We start from the raw sequence: 17,126 nt of genomic DNA on the forward strand, positions 1-17,126 counted from the left end.
CAGAGGTCAACTGCACCGTTTACAAGCCACCGGTGGAGGAAATATTGTAACAGCAGCAGCAGCAGCAGCGTTCTACACCCACAGAGTAAGAAGGAACAACCACTACATGAGGAAGACATGGTTTTAAATGTATAATTCTACAAATATAAAATATACATATATTTATAATGCAGTTGTTCATAAGAAATAGACTCCATGTGTAAGTGGATTTGAACTTTTATACAGTGTTCTGAGTTTTGGAAGAATCTTGCATGGTGGTGTGTTGGATACTCACTGGTAATAAAACAACAGATGATGGGTTTATTGTTGTAGATCAGGGCTGTCAAAGTCATTTAAGTTCAGGGGCCACAATACGAGCCCAATATGATCTGAAGTGGGTCAGATCAAGAAAATAACAACATAATAATTTAGAAATAATGTCAACTCCAAACTTCTATCTATGTTGAAGAGTAAAAAAGTAAAATTACATTATGAGAACATTTACATTTACAAACTATCATTAAAAAAATGTGAATAACTAAGTCAGTTTTAGACGGAAGAGGATTAGGGCCACGGGGGAAAAAATTACGGTCCAATTATTATTATTATTATTATTATTATTATTATTATTATTATTATTATTATTATTATTATTATTATTATTATTATGAGAAAAAAAGTCAGAATTCTTACTTTTTTGTCATAATTCTGAAAAAAAAAAAATTCTGAGAAAAAAGGGAAATTCTGACTTTACAGAATAATAATAAAAATATATAAATATATTGGATTGTAAATTTTTTTTGTTTTTTGAGTGGCCCTAATCCTCTTCCATAATTTTAAGTGCAATTTACACAATATTCTGCCTCAGTGGATCATTTCCACATGTACACTGTAGATCACAGTGGATCTACAAATACACAAAACATTTAATAACAGGCAGAGTATTGTCACCTTCCTAAAATAAAATAAGTCTTTGTTTTCTCAGATTTTTCAGGAAAAAGAAAAAAATGAGAATTTTATGATTTGGGTAAAAAAAAAAAAAAAAAAAAAGTAAAAAAAAAAAAAAAGTGAATTAGGGAATTATTTTAGAAAGGTGACAATATTGTCAAAGATATTCAGATTTTTTGTGACTGGATACTTTAAATATTTTCATATGTTTTTACCTTTTTTTGCACTAACACTTAGAGTTGTCATTATTTATAGGTTATTATAGTAGTATTTTACTGGTCCGGTCTGAATGTGGAACCTGAACTAAACTGATTTTAACATCACTAATTATTAATATTTTCAGTGTCATTTTTGCATTTCACAGATTCATCCCACGGGTCGTACCGGACCCTTTGATGGGCCGGTTTTGACCCACGGGCCGTATGTTTGACACTCCTGCCCTACATCCTGCAGCTTCAGCTTCAACACATTCGGGGTCAGTGAATAATCCCACATACAACATCTGACTGTCGGTCTACAAAACGTCTGTGCGCTGCGGTCCACAGAGAAAAAAAAATCTGTTACAGTTCATCAGGGCTTTTGGAATATTTTTCAGTCCACCCTCTGAGTCCCAGCCAATAACACCAGTGGAACAGTCTGCTGACCCATGCAAAAAAAGAAGCACTGAATTAAGCAATTTAATCACAGACGACAAACGATACAGTGAGTTATATTAAATCCTGTGTTTACTAACCCGTAAAGAACCAAATGTCCACCTTTAACCTAAACCATCTACTGATCTAAACTGTTTAATTCCTGCTGATCCACTAATCCTATCAATACATGTGAATAATTGGTGTAAAATACAGTTATTCATCTTTTCGTGGTCATCAGATATGACCTGTTTGGACGTTCAGAGGCTCCATAGTTACCATGGAAACTCCGTCATCTTCTACAACATTGATTCACCAGTAAAACCCATGGAGTTGGATCAAGAAACCAACAAAATCATGAGTAACATTAACAATATAAATCACAAACTGAACAAAATTGAAGAAAAAAGAATAAAATAAGCAAAAAAAAAAAAAAAAAAAAGTCATCTACAACACTAATGGAGTTGGATCAATGACAGTGGATAAAATTAGGGGGAAAAAATGCAATAAAAAACCCCACACAAAATAATAAATGTGGGGAAAAAAAAGCTTTTTTTTTTTTTTAACTAAAATAAAGTAAAATACAATAAGCAACAAAATGAACAAAAAAAGGCAAAGTAATTTAAAAACATAACAAAAATTAACAAGGAACCAACAAAATAATGAATAACATTAACAAAATAAACCACAAACTGAACAAAATTGAAGAAAAAAGAATAAAATAGGCCAAAAAAAAAGAAAAAAATCATCTACAACACTTATGGAGTTGGATCAATGACAGTGGATAAAATTAGGAAAAAAAAAAAAAAAAAAAAAAAAAAGTCCTACAAAATTATAAATGTGGGAAAAAAAGAAAAAAAAATGTACTAAAATAAAGCAAAATACAATAAGCAACAAAATGAACAAAAAAAGGCAAAGTAATTAATAAAATGAACAAAAATTAACAAGAAACCAACAAAATAATGAGTAACATTAACAAAATAAACCACATACTGAACAAAATTGAAGAAAAAAGAATAAAAAATGCAAAAAAAAAAAAGTCATCTACAACACTAATGGAGTTGGATCAGTGACAATGGAAAAAATCAGGAAAAAAAAAACCCTACAAAATAATAACTGTGGGGGGGGGGAAGCAACAAAAAAAAATTACTAAAACAAAGTCAAAAAGAAAATGAAATAATAACAAAATGAACAAAAAGAGGCAAATTAATTAATACAATGAACAAAAATGAACAAGAAACAAAATACCAACAATAAACAAATAAGCCATAAACTGGAGCCCAAAAAGCCATTTTTCTTGCAGCTAATCTGATGTTTTCTCACATTTTAACATACTCTGATACTAGTTATTACTCACTTCATGGAGATAATATACAAAAAAAAAAAAAAAAAAACTTTTTGTGTGAGAAAACTGTTAATTACAGTCTAATAACAATTAGTAACAATTAATTTACACTCAAACATGTTCCTGGGTCAAAACACAGTCATGTCCCGTCAGAGAACGAACTTTAATTGATTGCCACTCCAACATTAATTTCAATATAAAGTAGCTCCATGTTTTGGATAATCCCTTATGGTCCAACTAAAGCAAAAATTAATTTAAAAGTAAAAATGTGGGTTATTTAGCAACGCTAATCTGTCAAATTGTCTCTAAAATGTCCCATCAGAGAGATTTTGAATACGGTGTTTTGACCCTACTGCAGATCAGGTTTATCAAGAACAGGAAAGCGTCCACTGTGTTGGTTGATATGCAAATAAAACAACAAAACCCATGAATATAGAAGAGAACAGCTGTGGAATAACTGTCCACTGGAGTGACCACTACGCATGAAAGGGTTAAAGTTAAACTGTCAAAGTTTTGTCACCTACAGAGGACAAAATGCATTGTTGGGTCTCAGGAGGATATGCCAAAAAAAAAACAAAAAAAAATTCGGTAACACTTTACTTGAGGGTCTAGTTTGTAATGCATTAAGCGCACATTCATAAGACATTATAATGCATTTATAATGCATTATAAAAGTCATTACAACAGTTTATGATCATGTACAACAACTTATACCAAGGTTAATAAACTATTATAAGTACAGGGTGTGGAAGCAAAATTTACAATATTTTGAGGCAGGGATTGAAAGACAGTGTATGACCAATTAGTTTATTGAGACTCATGAGAATTTATTTGCCACAAGAACATTTACATAATAGAAAATGTTTTTATTCTATGTGTCCTCCTTCTTTCTCAATAACTGCCTTCACACGCTTCCTGAAACTTGCGCAAGTGTTCCTCAAATATTGGGGTGACAACTTCTCCCATTCTTCTTTAATAGTATCTTCCAGACTTTCTGGTAATAGTTTTGCTCATAGTCATTCTCTTCTTTCCATTATAAACAGTCTTTATGGACACTCCAACTATTTTTGAAATCTCCTTTGGTGTGACGAGTGCATTCAGCAAATCACACACTCTTTGACGTTTGCTTTCCTGATTACTCATATGGGCAAAAGTTTCTGAAAAGGTATGGATAATAGTGTTAGGTATGATTATGACATCAATATATGTTTGGTTTCAAAACAATTGACGTAGTGCCTGCTGAGAAAAAACAACTAAATGTTCATTGTAAATTTTGCTTCCCCACCCTGTAAGTCAAAAATTGTACATCAGAGTTCTGAATAACTCTTTATTTTGCAAAAACAAAACATTAAAAGAACAGAGACAGTAGAAGTGTTACATGTTGCTTTATACATAAATAAAAAATAATGTGGCAGCTCTAAATCTTTGTGAATTCAAACACATACTTTTTTTTTCTTTTTTTTGAATAAATATGAAATCCCTAAAATAGATGGGTATAGGGACCAGTGACAAAACCTAACAAAAGTTCCCCACCTAAAAAAATAAATTCCTTCACACTGCTTTGGTACGGAGGTATAAAACATTATGAAAGCTGAATTTATAATACATTATGTCTACACTTATAATACTTTATTACCCTTGGTATAAGTTGTTGTACATGATCATAAACTGTTGTAATGACTTTTATAATGTATTATAAATGCATTATAATGTCTTATGAATGTGGGCTTAATGCATTATAAACTAGACCTTCAAGTAAAGTGTTACCAAAAATTGTTTCAGAAAACTAATAATTACAGTCTAATAACAATTAGCAACTGATTTACACTAAAACATGTCACTGCAGATCAGGTTTAATAATAATAATAATAATAATAAACTTTATTTGTATAGCACCTTTCATACAGAAATTGTAGCCCAAAGTGCTTCACATTGATTGAAAAAAATACAATATTAAAATACATTAAGATTTGATTAGAAATACAATAAAATAAAAATAAATATAAAAACAGCGCACATTAAAATATTTGATTATGCATAGAATTTTTGAAGTGCAAGAAATAAGATGAAATTTGAAATACAATAAAATAAAAAATAAAAACAGAAATACAATAAAATAAAATAAAAATAAAAAACCGCACATTCCTGGTTCCTGAATTGTGACCCCATTTTTATCTCCTTTCAAAGGCTAATGAGAATAAAAATGTTTTTAATTTGGTTTTAAATATATTCAGCGAACTGGCTTCTCTAATGTCTTTTGGAATTATATTCCATAACTTTGGTGCATAGTTAGTAAAGGCTGCGTCCCCCATTTTCTTTGTAATATTTCTGGGAGTCGCTAGTAAACCTGCGTTTGATGACCTCAGTGTTCTAGTTTGTACATAATTGATCACTGAGTTTGCAATGTAACTTGGTCCGGTTCCATTTAGAGCTTTATACGTGAGGAGTAGTATCTTAAAATCGATTCTGAGGTTTATCATGAGCAGCAAAGTTACAATAACTGTATGAAGTGCAGTGTTTGGGATGGTGCATAAGTGTCCACTGTGTCGGCTGATACGCAAGTAAAACAACAAAACCCATGAATATACAGTAGAACAGCTGGAGAAGAACTGTCCACTGGAGTGACCACTGTGCATGAAAGGGTTAAAGTGGATAAAAACAACTGACTTGGATGAACGTGTAGAAGCTAAAGTGAATCCAGCTGGATCGGATTTACCGGAGAACCTTAACACACTCATCTCAAACAGGAAACAAAGCTACTGCACCAAAAATCCAAAGCAGAGCGAGAGCCAGGATCTGCACTCTCTGCAACACAGCCACGGATCAATACATGACTTCAGCATTTTATAAATGACAAAATCAATACTTTCTAATATTCTGCTATTCTAATGTATTCTCCTGGACACCAGCAGGGCCCGCGAGCACAAATATGTAGATGATGCAAGCATCGGAGGTGTAGAACATATTCACAGCGGCCTACGAGAAGGAAAGGAGGACTGGGAAAGGGTCGCTGTGGGACAGAAAGGTCCGGTAGGTTTGAACCCTTAAAGACCCAAACGTCCACCAGAGACCGAAACCACCGACTGATCTGAACTGATTAATACCTGTTGATCCACTAATACTATCAATGCATGAAAAGAACTGGTGTAAAATACAGTTTGAACGTCCAAATGGGTCACATCTGATGACTATGAAAAGATGACAGAGGCTCCGTAGTTACCATGGAAACGCCATCATCTTCTACAACACTGATTCACTAGTAAAACCCATGGAGTTGGATCAATGACAGTGGATTACAAAAATGAATATAAAAAATCTACAAAATGATAAATAATGTGGAAAAAAGCAAAAATTTAACAAAACAGCCAAAGTCATGAATAAAAATGAATGAAGTCGCGATGAACTGGCGACTTGTCCAGGGTGTACCCCGCCTTCGCCCCTATGTAGCTGGGATAGGCTCCAAGCGACCCCCGTGACCCTAGTGAGGATAAAGCGGGTTCAGAAAAATGAATGAATAACAAATCAAGAAAATAATAAGTAACATTAACAAAATAAGCTGCAAACTGTACAAAACAGAAGAAAACAATGGGCAAGAAAACAAACAAAAATAAATACATTTAACAAAAGCGAATTAAAAATGTACAAAATAATACATAACATGAAAAAATAAGCAAGAAAATGAATGAAAAATTCTTCTTCTTCTTCTTCTTCTTCTTATTATTATTATTATTATTATTATTATTATTATTAATAATACTAAGACTAATAATAATAATAAAAAAATTGATTCATCAGTAAAACCCATGGAATTGGATCAATGACAGTGGATAACAAAAATTAATATGTAAAAAAAATCTACAAAATGATAAATAATGTGGAAAAAAAGCAAAAATTTTACAAAACAGCCAAAGTCATGAATAAAAATGAATAATAAATCAAGCAAATAAGTAACATTAACAAAATAAGCTGCAAACTGTACAAAAAAAGAAGGAAACAATGGGCAAGAAAACGAACAAAAATAAATACATTTAACAAAAGCAAATTAAAAATGTACAAAATAATACATAACATGAAAAAATAAGCAAGAAAATGAATAAAAAATGGAAAGATTGATTCACCAGTAAAACCCATGGAGTTGGATCAATGACAGTGGATGGACACACTGGGTTTATGTTCAGTTAATGACAGATTTCAATGGAAAAAATCACTTTTTTTCAGTTTTCTCTGTTTCTGATATAATAACCCTCAACTTTAATCTGAATTTTCATGAAAATCTACATGATCAATAAATTAAATAAAGGAAAATACAGGATTTTTACTGAAAAATATTCCAAATAAAGGGGATAATATTCATAATATTCAGATTATTCACACACAGAATGATCCTTATACAAAAAAGAAGAGGAAAAAATGTACAAATGGGCAAGAAAATGAACAAGAAATTCATAAATTTAAATAAAACAATTTACAAAATAATACATAACATGAACAAAATAAGCAATAAAACAAATAAAAAACTGAAAGATTGATACATCAGTAAAACCCATCGAGTTGGATCAATGACAGTGGATAAAAAATATGAATATAAAAAATCTACAAAATGATAAATAATGTGAAAAAAAGCAAAAAAAAAATAAAAAATTAACAAAAACAGCCAAAGTCATGAATAAAATGAACAAAAATGAATAATAAATCAACCAAATAACAAGTAACATTAACAAAATAAGCTAAACTGACAAAAAGGGTTAAATATAGAGAAAAAATTGAAAAATAAATTGCAGTATTTTTAGACGTGTATATTTCAGCGTGTTTTTACTTTTTACTGACACACCCACTTTCCCATTTTCTCCTACGTGTTGTTTATTAAATTGAATTTGTCTTTTTTTTCCCAAACACCGAACATACAAATGAAAACCAGCTGGATGTAAATGCAACTATTTGCACATATTGAGAAAAACCTCCATATTCCTTTCACACCATAGGAACTATCTGTGTATTCTTCCCTGTTTTACATAATATTCACATTCTTCACACACAGAATAATCTTTTTTTTTGCCATTACATGGGAACAGACACAAAGCCCCTTCACATCCTCACTGTACTTCATTCTTCTCTATTGTAGGATTTTTACCAACACACGTGTGTTACTGACTGAAAGAGTCCGAACGGCAAAGTTTTTTTTTTTCTCCGCAGCTATGGAAGAAATGAGAGTTTCTTTAATCATGTATCCTCCTAATAATCTCCTGGTCTTAGGCCGACAACTCCAGCATCCATAACCGAGCAAACTTCAAGGAGAACAGGCATGTGGAGGGAGAATCCGATAAGAGACAAAGAGCGAGAGAGGAGGGGGAGGTAAAGAGGGAAAAAAAAAAAAAAACGATTTCCCTGCAGTATAATTTGCTGATACAGATGATACAGTGATGAAGACACACACACACACACAGAGAGAGAGAGAGAGAGAGAGAGAGAGAGAGAGAGAGAGAGAGAGATCCCCAGTGGACAGACTAATAGTAAAAATAAGGGAGAAAACTAATTAATTGGTGAAGTCCCATTGTGGGCTGCAAACGCACACATGTACTCCAGTCCAAACTGGAAACCTCCTGCCCTCTGCTGTTCACTCTGCGCCATAACACACACACTGGCAAACAAACGGAAGGAAAGGAAAGAACGGAAAACACTGGAGACAGTCGGTGGAAAAAACTTTGTAAACAAGTGTTCAGAGGACGCAAACCTCCGCCAAGCCCCCCGAAGGGTGTGCATGTGTGGATCGACTATTACTTTTTAAATTAAACAGTTTCAAGGTTGTTCCATACAGCAAAAAAACTGCAGTCAAACATGGTAATAGATTTTTAGAGGTTTTAAATGTTTAGAGTTATAGTTTGGTTGAATTAAAAGATTTGAACTGTAGGTCTTCAGCACAGGGGGTCTGCAGTTTGTTTTTAATTATGTATTTATTTATGTATTTATAGAATTTTAATTTTAAGTGAAGATAATGATGTTTCACGAATTGCATTTTTTTATGATTTTTTGAAAGTGGTGCATAAAAAATAACAAAAGTCAACAGAGCGTAATGGAAGAGAAATGGAGCGGAACGACATTTCGTACAAAGTTGAAGCTTGGTACCAGTCATGTGTATGTCAAATTACACTGAACAAAAATATAAACGCACCACTTTTGTTTTTGCTCCCATTTTTCATGAGCTGAACTCAAAGATCTAAAACTTTTTCTGTGTACACACAAGGTTTATTTCTCTCAAATATTGTTCACAAATCTGTCTAAATTTGTGTTAGTGAACACTTCTTCTTTGCTGAGATAATCCATCCACCTCACAGCTGTGGCAGATCAAGATGCTGATTAGACAGCAGGATTTTTGCACAGGTGTGCCTTAGGCTGGCCACAATAAAAGGCCACTCCAAAATGTGCAGTTTTATCACACAGCACAATACCACAGATGTCACAAGTTTTGAGGGAATATGCACTGGTCATGCTGACTTCAGGAATCTCCACCAGAGCTTTTGCCTGTGAATTGAATGTTCATTTCTCTACCATAAGCCATCTCCAAAGGTGTTTCAGAGAATTCATGAAGAAGACTGTGCGAGGAAAATGGTGGTCACACCAAATACTGACTGGTTTTCTGACCCCCCTGGACCACCCAATACAGTAAAAGTGCACATTTTAGAGTGGCCTTTTATTGTGGTCAGCCTAAGTCACACCTGTGCAATAATCCTGCTGTCTAATCAGCATCTGGATCTGCCACATCTGTGAGGTGGATGGATTATCTCAGCAAAGGACAAAGGAGAAGTGTTCACTAACACAGATTTAGACAAATTTATGAACAATATTTGAGAGAAATAGGCCTTTTGTGAACATAGAAAAAGTTTTAGATCTTTGAGTTCAGCTCATGAAAAATGGGAGCAAAAACAAAAGTGGTGCGTTTATATTTTTGTTCAGTGTAGATTCAATTCTGATCAGTACTTGTCGAGTTATAATGAAAAGTGTAATGTAAATGGTAGCCTCCCTGGCTATCCAGTTAGGGAGGCAACACATTAATAAGAGAATTTAGAGTAAAAAACAACAACAAAAAAACTACTTTCCCTAGTAACTAGTTACCTTGAAAGTAACAAGTAACTTAAAGTAACTGAGTTACTTTTGAAAGAAGTAAGTAGCAACTGTAACTAAGTTACTAATTTAAAGTAACTTGCCCAACACTGGAGAAAATAAAGATGCAGGACAAAACTCGGGAATGCGCATCTGGGAACATCTCCTTTTCTTTATTCGACAGGGGTTTTATACAGGGGTGATGGGACACCACTGGTACCCCCCCTGGACTTTGGAACGGCCTGTCTGAGGAGATAAGGCTTGCAGAATCAGTGTCATTTCTTAAAACGCATTTTTATAGACTTGCCTTCATGTGATGTTGTCTCTTTTTAATGTTTTTAATGTTGAATATTTAATTTTATCCTGTTTTTGTTCTTCATTTATACTGACATACATGATGTTGTTTTATTCCACTCCTTCATTTCACATTGATCTGACAGCATCATGTTGTTATTTCTGCCCTCTCCTCTATGATACATTCAAAGTTAGTCATGTTTTCATGTTTGCTGTACTCATCTCTTTTATTGTGTTGTGTTGTTTGCTATGTTTTTATTCTGCTGTTGTGCACTTTTGCTTTGTCTGTCAAAGCACTTTGTAAACTCAGTTTTTAAAGGTGTTATATAGATAAAGTTATTATTATTATTATTATTATTATTATTATTATTATTATTATTATTATTATTATTATTATTATTATTATTATTATTATTATTATTATTATTATTACAACCATCTTTACCCAATTCTACCCACAGATAGGCCTAGGCCAGGGGTGTCAAACTCATTTTAGTTCAGGGGCCACATTCAGTGCAATATGATCTCATGTGGGCCGAACCAGTAAAATAATAACAGTGAAAAAAGTCAAATTAAATTATGATAATGTTTACATCGACAAAAATCTGAAAAACACGAACAACTGGAAATGGCTTAAGAAAAACAAGTGCAATTTTAACAATATTACACCTCAGATTATTAGTTTATCATTTACACATGTGCATTACAACTTATGTTACAATTACAAATGCACAAAACATTTAATAACAGACAGAATATTGGTAAAATTACATTTACTTATCTTAGGACATTTCAGGTTTTTCACATTTTTTGTAAAATAACAGTTTTTTAATATAAACATTTTCATGTAATTTTACTTTTTTACACTAAAACAAAGATAAAATTTGCTGTTTTCATTATTTATAGGTTTAATATGATAATATTTTACTGGTCTGACCCACTTAATATCTAACTGGTCTGTATGTGGAATCTGAATTAAAATGATTTTAACATCCTCGATTGTTAATATCTTCAGTGTAATTTTGGTATTTCACAAATCCATCCTACGGGCCAGACTGGATCCTTTGGCGGGCCGGATTTGGCCCCCAGGTCGCATGTTTGACACCTGTGGTCTAGGCTCTCATTCAGTTTTGGGCCCAGTAGGCCAAAGTTCAAGGTCACAGCAAGTTCACAAAATCTCAAATTTTCCTATCTCTCATCATTGAGCAATGTTCGAAAATTCATAAAAAAAATTTAAAACAACTCCAATTCGCCTCCAATTTGATCCACCCGTAGCTTAGAACAATATCTTGTATCTGGCATAAAATTGTCCACATCCACTGTGGAATGTGGACTCTGTGGACATTTACATTTAACATTGAAAATCCCATTTACCACACATTTTTCAGTATAACTCAACAAATATTAATTGGAATTAAAGATAATTTGACAGACACATGACTGGTACCAAGCTTCACCTTTTTCTGCTCTATTTAACAACCTGGAAACTGTTGAATTTAAAAAGAAATAGTCGATCCACACATGCACACCGTTCGGGGTGCTTGGCGGAGGTTTGCGTTCTCTGAACACTTCTTAACACTTTAGCAGCAAAACTACTGGTTGAATTCAAACCAAATTGGGTTTATAGATTGCCAGTGACCCAGAAGAGATGTGATTACATTTTGGGAAAAGTTGTTCAAAGTTCCAATTTTTTTAATGAATTTCTACAATCTTTTTTTTTTTTTTTTTTTTTTTTTTTTTTACATATACTAACAATGGGCAAAATTTCACATGTCTATAAAAACATAAATTGTGTTTAAATTTACTTCAAACTTGCCACATATACAATCGCAGAAAAAATTATTAGACCATCCAAAATCACTGGTGGCGGTATGCGTTCTCTGAACACATTATTATTATTATGATTATTATGATTATTATTATGATGATGATGATGATTATTATTATTATTATTATTATTATTATTATTATTATTATAAAAGGAACTAACCATCTGATGTGTACGTGGTATGACTCTTTGGCAAAAACCTGATGTTACGTTATGACCCCATTAGAATGTTTTGACGATGTGTTGGTGGGAACATCATCTCTGTTTCACTCACACCTATCACTCCACCTTGTGCCAGATCACTGTGACCTATCCATAGCCATTCCAGGAAACACACACACACACACACACACACACACACACACACACACACACAATTTGAAGTTACTCCACTTCATGAAATAAAATACACATACCAAATACTTTACCAAATATTTCCAAAAACACTACTATGGGTCACTTTAACTAAAGATTCCAAATTTGAACAGGGTACTTTTTTATTTTTACTCTAATTTCTGTGCCATATTAACTGCTACAGACCGTTCTCCACACTTCCCTCGTTTCTATTCATGGAGTAGCATCTCACTGCTGTTTCGCAACAACAAAACCAGCTAAACATCCGTCTTTAATTATTTTGTAAATGATACAAAATGTCTCCTAAGATCTGCTTCATTCTTTTCCTGATGCTGAAAAAAAAAAAAAAAAAAGTTGCATGTTAGAATGGTGAATGAGAATGAAGACTGTACTGATGTGCTTGTCCATCATGTGACTCGTGTTGTTCTGGCTCCATCTACTGTTCAGTAGATGTCAGGACAGGCTCGGTGCATGTTCAGCACTATGGACAGCTCCTGTTGGAAAAACTCACATCTGAACGCCCCAAAAACACACCCGGGTCAAGTCACGCAGTTATGTAGGGAGTGCCCTACTACATTTTATACTCTAATTCAAAAAGTATTTCAGATAGAGACATGAATAATACATCACTTTAAAGGTATTAACTAGTACTTGAAGCTCATAAAAAGAATGAAAATTTGCTGAGATGTTCTTTAAGGTGTCTATTTTGATAAACTATGGATGCATTTTTTATTTTTTAAATATAACTATGACTTTTGGCAAGATGGTATGCATTTTTTGTTGTTTAGACCAGGGGTGTCAAACTCATTTTAGTTCAGGGGCCACATCCTCCCAATATGAACTAAAATGGGCCGGACCAGTGAAATAATAACATAGAAATATAAAAATAATGTCAACTCCAAACTTCTCTCTATGTTTTAGAGTAAATAAAAGTAAAATTACGTTAAGCAAAAATGTTTAGATCTACAAAATATTCTTTAAAAAAAAATGTGAATAACATGAATAACCACAAATAAACTGAAATTAAATGAAAAATAGGTACAATTTTAACAATGTTATGTCTCAGTTTATCATTTACACATGTGCATTAGAATTTACAGATTAAAATGGATCTACAAATACACAAAATACTTAGTAACGGGTTGAATATTGTTAAAATTACAGTTACTTCTCTTACAATGTGATATCATAAATATACACGCCACTTTTAATTGTACTTGTATTTAACTGTATGCATTATAAGCTTTCCACGTGTATGTTCACACCATTATTACCCCCCCGTCCAACCTGAATTGATGCGTCAAATATCACACACTGAGGGTTAAGGACAGGGTTATGTGAACCAGAGATCTTGGCATAAATTGACATGTGATCAAACGGCGTTGAAAAACACATGAAAAGTTGAAAATGCGTATGCATAGCACGACAAATGCCATAAGAACTGGTGTGACTTATAACATAATTTCATGAGATCAGTCTTTCTCTTAAGACATTTCAGGTTGTGCATGTTTGTTCAGATTATTCACACAGTTTGTAAATTTATTTATTATTTTTATTTTATTTATTTGCACATCATAGACAGCAAGAGAAAAAAAAAAAAATCATGCAAGTAACACGATTTTGCAGGAGAGGATAGAAGCCAAATAAGGTTTATGTAAATACCTCTCCGGAAGTAAACAACTACGACGGCGTATTAGGGACACACAAGAAAATAAAAACGCTTGTCGCTACGAGAATAAAGTCATTATTTAATGAGAATAAAGTCATAGTTTTAAAAAACTCATTATTTAACAAGAATAAAGTTGTTAATTAATGAGAATAAAGTCACTATTTAATGAGAATAAAGTCGTAGTTTTAAATAACTCACTATTTAACGAGAATAAAGTTGTTAATTAATGAGAATAAACTCACTATTTAACGAGAATAAAGTCATTAAATAATGAGAATAAAGTTACTATTTAATGAGAATAAAGACGTAGTTTTAAAAAACTCACTATTTAAGGAGAACACAGTTGTTAATTAATGAGAATAAAGTTATTATTTAATGAGAATAAAGTTGTAGTTTTAAAAAATTCATTATTTAACGAGAATAAAGTTGTTAATTAACAACTTTATTCTCGTAGTGATGAGCGTTTTTATTTTCTTATGTGGCCTTAATACGCTGTAGTAAACAACACACAAGGAAAAAAAAAAAAAAATACAATATAACTAAATAATAATCTATAGTAAAAACAATAGAAATACAAATCAAAGGACATACAGCCTTAGATTTTTCATTAAATTAGAGTCCTTTTCAGATGCTTTTTAAATAATGATAAAGAAGATGTTGATTAAAGTTCAGGTCGTAGATTAAACCTATTCCTGTAATTTTACTTTTTTACACTAAGAGAAACATTTGGAGTTGTCTTTATTTATAGATTATTGTGAAAGTATTTTACTGCTCTGGTCCATGTTAGCTCATATTGGTCTGTATGTGGAACCTGAACTAAAAGAGTTTGACATCCTTGATTGTAAATATCTTCAGAGTCCTTTTTGCTTTTCACAAATTCATCCCACAGGACCCTTTGGTGAGCTGATTATGGTGTGTGGGCTTTATATTTGACACCCCTGTTCTAGTGGTTGGTGGTATATTGTAGTTACCATCCATTATTTTGTAGAAGTCAACTAAAATGGAACTCTCACCAAACCAAAAAATCCGTTGTGAAAGCAGAATAAAGAAATAAAAGTCGATCCAAGTAAAATGAACGCTGAGAGAAAGAAAATGAAAGGAGGAGAAAATGGTAGTGTACTCACCAAGTTGCTGTGTGTGTTTCCTCAAGCTGCTTCTGTGTGTCCTGAAGGGCTGGAACACAAACACAGAAGAGGAAAAACATGAGTTTGATGAAGGCTGTCATAATCAACTTTACACTGATTCTGTTGTGATGACAATAAACTCCCTGAAGCCTATCGAACGGTCTGCTAAAGCACCATGTAGCCTACTTTAGTCTTCTCCTCCTCCACTCCCACAGATATTCACATCTCTGATCATGTCACAAAATAAAAAGCCCCACACACTGACAGTGGATCTCACTGCATGTTCTGTCATGTTTTTCAGTTATTATGGGATTTATCTCATTCGTTGTCTTTCCATAAAATGTCGAGTAAATTTGAAGTCAACTTTTCAAGTCATAAAAAAAGAAAAAAATGCAAATTGCAACTTGTAACTGTGAGTAGTTATGATGGGCGCTCACGTTTCCCCGCAACTCGGGGCGAGTCACGGTGGAGAGGTTTTTCAACAGCTGGAATACGGGGGTCTGGAGGTCTGACGTGACTGAGGATGTAGTGAAATTGACTTAAATGTGATTCCATTGTCCACTATGTGAAGCTACTGAACAGTCACATAGTATCACATCACTGGACATAACACGTACAACAACCCGTGCAAATTCCATGACAATCACATGATGTTTAGGTTGCAATTTTAATTTTCTGTTGCCAGTAGGTGGTGCTATAAGTCAGGTTCCATGACGCCTCAGTGTTCAGGGAGGACTCTAATGATGTAGATCTGATTTGATGGAGATTGGATGAGCTACAGCTGAGTGACAAAAATGTTGAGTCTTGCGGCAAAACATCAGGACTCGTGGCACCGCCATGATGACATCATGTCACATAAGGTCCCCAAGTTTAAACACGCCCACAGCCTGACCCCCCCCCCCCCATGCTTCTTTGTACAGATGGTGTTGGGCAGTTGATGAGTGGGGCGTGGTTTCCTCCAGACATGACACTTGGCATTCCAAAGAGTTCAATCTTTGTTTCATCAGACCAGAGAAGTTTGTTTCTCATGGTTTTAGAGTCCTTCAGGTGTCTTTTGTCAAACTGCAGGTGGGCTGTCATGCACCGTCAACAACTGGACCTTATATAGACAGGTGTGTGCTTTTCCAAATCATGTCCAATCAGCTGAATTTACCACAGATGGCCTCCAATCAAGTTGTGGAAATGTCTGAAACATGATGAGTGGAAACACGATACACCTGAGCTCAACTTTGAGCATCAAGGCAAATGCTGAGGATACTTAGGCTACGCTCAGACAGCAGGTCTTAACCCTTTCATGTGAGAATTATGAGAATCATAATCAAGATTTTATAATAATAATCATAATCATAATCAAGAGTGTTTTTATTCCTCTTTAAGCATGAAAAAAATAATACGATTGAAAATTATCTTATGAACTTATTCTTCATGGAGTTCTAAAAATGTCCACTCAGCTGGATACCATGCATTTAATTTTTTAAGCAAATAAACATATATTTACTGATATACTGTGTGAAATCTGTGAAATCAAATCATTTTTAATGCTACTAATCTGATGTTTTCTCACATTTTAACATACTCTAATACTAGTCACTACTCACTTCATGGAGATAATATGCAAAAAAAATACCCTTTTTCTTTAAAAACAACCCTGTTAATTACAGTCTATTAACAATAACAAGCAATTGATTTACACTCAAACATGTTAGTGCAGATCAGGTTCATCAAAAACAGCAAAGTTACAGTAATGGGATGAATTACAGTGTATGAGATGATGCATAAGCGTCTGCTGTGTTGGCTGATATGGAACTAAAACAGCAAAACCTATAAATACAGAAGAGAACAGCTTTGAACAGCT

General features: G+C 33.3%; 1 long non-coding RNA gene across 1 annotated transcript; it reads left to right on the forward strand.

The window, feature by feature from the left end:
* Positions 1-187: 187 nt before the first annotated feature.
* Positions 188-16,498, forward strand: LOC115424774 (uncharacterized). Its single transcript, XR_003936134.1, has 3 exons — positions 188-197; positions 3,510-3,519; positions 16,340-16,498. It is a non-coding gene; the product is annotated as an uncharacterized LOC115424774 (long non-coding RNA).
* Positions 16,499-17,126: the final 628 nt, after the last annotated feature.

Source organism: Sphaeramia orbicularis, chromosome 8 (assembly GCF_902148855.1).
Source record: "Sphaeramia orbicularis chromosome 8, fSphaOr1.1, whole genome shotgun sequence".
Taxonomy (NCBI): Eukaryota; Metazoa; Chordata; class Actinopteri; order Kurtiformes; family Apogonidae; genus Sphaeramia; species Sphaeramia orbicularis.